Source organism: Spodoptera frugiperda, chromosome 25 (assembly GCF_023101765.2).
Source record: "Spodoptera frugiperda isolate SF20-4 chromosome 25, AGI-APGP_CSIRO_Sfru_2.0, whole genome shotgun sequence".
Classification (NCBI taxonomy): domain Eukaryota; kingdom Metazoa; phylum Arthropoda; class Insecta; order Lepidoptera; family Noctuidae; genus Spodoptera; species Spodoptera frugiperda.
In genome coordinates this window covers 21,069,767-21,073,377 of record NC_064236.1, presented here as the reverse complement: position 1 = coordinate 21,073,377, position 3,611 = coordinate 21,069,767, and the positions used below count along the sequence as shown (strand labels likewise).

Genomic DNA, 3,611 nt, shown 5'->3' with positions numbered 1-3,611 from the left:
TACATACATAAAACAACATGAAACTAAAAAAACTTTTGCGATATACATTTATACAAAAGGTCCAAACTTTAAAGAGAGCACAATCACAAAATCACGTCGCAAAATAGAAAATATTTTCAATAAAAATATTTTTACAATATTGACATTTCAAATTTTTGTTCTTTTTCTTTTATTTCATTAATTGTCATCAAGCATAAAATATTTAGTTACATGTCAGTATTAAAGTATTTAATTATTACCAAATATGCATACTATTATAGTATACAATTCAATACAATAGTATACAATTATAGTATGCATACTATTTGTACGAAAATAAAGGAAAACCAAAATATTTTGTAGAAATTGTAATACAGTACTGGATTAATATTTAATAATATATAATAATAATAGTGTTTAATATTTTTTTTACTATTTTCAAAAAATATTATTTTAAGATTAAATATTAAAATAATTTTGAACTGCGTAGCCACAGAAAATGTTCATTTTGACAGCACTTACTGACGGAGACCGGATTTAGATGGAGTAGACGGTACGATTTTCTTGTCATGCGCTGTACTAAGGGTTGTCCATCCTTTCAAATACTGTAAATAATGATTAACATGTATGCATAAACTATTTGAAAAGCGTGAATAAACAATTGTCTGTATATTTTTTAATCAATTGAAAAGGTTGAAAAGTGAATTAAGCAGATATACATAAAAATGTATATTTTTCAATATTTCTGAGAATTTTTTCAAATATTTTTTCGACTTATAAAGACTGAGAAGTTTTTTGTTTGCTAATAAGTGTTTGTTAATTACGGTAAGTTCACAGCTTCATATTGATTTTTAGTAACTTTTGATGACTACACAATACTACAATTTGGTATACATGGTTGTACAGAAAATGTATGAGAGCTTTTTATTTTCAGTTGGATTTTCGTTTTGAACAATGCAACCAATCAGACGTACAAGCTTAGGCCGAAAGCTTAAAAGAATAATAGAAATAGAAAAGTGTGGTGCTTTTATCGTTTAAAGGTTTCGGAACACTTCTCAAAATGTTACCAGCGGTTAGTATTATAACAATTAAATAGTTACACAAGGATTATACACTGTTCATTAGTAAAGTGCTGTATATCTAGCTATTCACTCCTTACTCATTGAATAAGTAAATAAGTAAGACTGTATATGTATAAAGGTTTAAAAGCAAAAATCTAAAACTTTTTGTAGGTTTTACCTTCATCGACATGATTGTATTATTTCGGTTTGATGTTCTTCATTAAAAACAAGATATATACGCAAATTAATGCTTTTCTTTATGAGGTCAAATCCAATACATAAAACAACATGAAACTAAAAAAACTTTTGCGTTATACATTTATACAAAAGGTCCAAACTTTAAAGAGAGCACAATCCACATCACAGTTCTTCTTTTTGTTAGGAAAATAATCACAAAATCACATCGCAAAATAGAAAATATTTTCAATAAAAATATTTTTACAATATTGACATTTCAAATTTTTCTTTTTTTTTCTTTTATTTCATTAATTGTCATTAAGCAAAAAGTATTTAGTTACATGTCAGTATTAAAGTATTTAATTATTACCAAATATGCATACTATTATAGTATGCAATACAATACAATACAATACAATAGTATACAGTTATAGTATACTTTTTTCCATCGTTGACTGTCGCTAGAAGTGGACGTGTCGCAGCTTTGTCATTTTAAAGTATTCCAAAAGTTTAAGCGATAGTAGTGCCTAATTACTTGTAAACAATAGTAACTTTTGTGTGAAGTTTGTGCCAAATAATTCCACAAAACGTAGTGAATGGTGGTGGGTGACTTGCTAATGACTGCTGCGTGCGGCGTGCCCGCCACCTCACCGCTACGATAAGAGATAGTTGCCATAATTGCTGTCTCGGTCTAACGCAGAGCTGCGCTGCTACGCATTGCGCTTGAGTGCACCAGTACTAAACATCATCGACATGTTATCCTGTGTGGCTTGCAACGCGGATATTACAGACAATGACTTTATAAAATGTGTTCGCTGCATTAAAAGCTATCATTTGCTTTGTGTTGGTCTCTCATATGCAAACATACAGGATCAGGAACCGGCGAATAACTGGGTATGCCCGCAGTGTCTGAGTAAACAGCCAATGAGCGATAATTCCAATTTACCCGTGCGTCCATCGACGCCTACATCCATGGCTGACATAACTTTCATTGCCACGCGTCGCAAGCCACCTTCAACCCAGACTAGGCCTGACGCCCTGCAGCCATCGGGTCAGTCAATGGAATCCCTGCGCTCAGAGATAAGAGATATTATACGAAAAGAAATGCGTAGTGCGCTGCGGGATACTGGCGAGTTCAAAGTTTCAATTTCTGCTAGCTTAAAGGAAATCAATGAACACATAACTGCTTTTAAGGATCCTATGAGTTTCTTAAGTGAAGAGTTTGACCAATTAAAGCGTGATAACCTAACTTATCGAAATGAAATTAACCAATTAAGGAAGGAAAATGAGGAACTGCGTCAGGATATGTCCGAGATTAAGGGAAAACTCATACAAATAGACCAATTGTCGCGGGCCTCTAACATAGAAATTCAGTGCGTCCCGGAACATAAATCGGAAAATGTAATAAACATCATAAAGCAAATTGGTCGAACGGTAAGCGTATCGATTAACGACAATTATATACATTATTGTGCAAGAATTGCGAAATTGAATCCGGATAGTACCCGTCCACGGTCCATTCTTACTAAATTTAATTCGCCCCGTACCCGTGATTCATTTCTATCTGCTGTCCTGACATATAATAAAAAGAATGTTCAAGATAAATTAAATACCCATGACCTGGTATACGGAACAAGTCAAAAAAATCCTGTATATGTTGTGGAGAACCTATCGCCGGAAAATAAACATCTACATGCTGCTACTCGCAAACGGGCAAATGAACTAAAATACAAGTTTGTGTGGGTGCGTGGAGGACGTATCTTTGTGAGAAAGTCTGAAATCACAGACTCAATACTTATCCGTAACCTTGATATATTACATAAACTCACCAGAGACCTAATAATCTTCCGTACTTTTGTTAACCATGTTTTAATAACTTTATAGATAACGTAATGTTGATAATATGTCATCTATTATACTTTTCATATTCATATTCTACCTACATTAGTTTGTGTAAATTTTGGTCAACAGTACATTTGTGCTTAGTTAATGTTTACGTTCATATTAATAGGTACTCTGAAACTGGTTGTGATTATAAACACTGACTCTATCCGATGTCATCTAATTTATCATTTTCCTAGTTATACATGTATCATGCTTACATTAATGAGATATGGCACAGTGTATTTACATCCGTTAACTGCCTAATTTGTCTGACTGCATAAGCAGCTGAGCTTAGTCTCCCCGAAAGTGCTTTTATGTGGGGCCCCCATTGTAATCTGTCATCTAGTGTGATACCCAAAAATATAGTCTCCATGTTATTGGTCCTCCATTCAAAATGAAAATGTAGCCCGTAGTAGACTTACGCGAATTAATATCGCCTGCAAAATCTGAATCTGAATAGCCAGTAAGATCACTACTTTCTCCATAAGTTATACATAAGTCCTTGGTATT

General features: G+C 33.1%; 1 long non-coding RNA gene across 1 annotated transcript; it reads right to left on the bottom strand.

Moving 5' to 3' along the window:
* Positions 1 to 332: 332 nt before the first annotated feature.
* On the bottom strand, positions 333 to 1,498 carry LOC126912440 (uncharacterized). The gene is made up of 2 exons (XR_007707160.1): positions 1,219 to 1,498; positions 333 to 584 (listed from the first exon to the last, which is right to left on the bottom strand). It is a non-coding gene; the product is annotated as an uncharacterized LOC126912440 (long non-coding RNA).
* Positions 1,499 to 3,611: the final 2,113 nt, after the last annotated feature.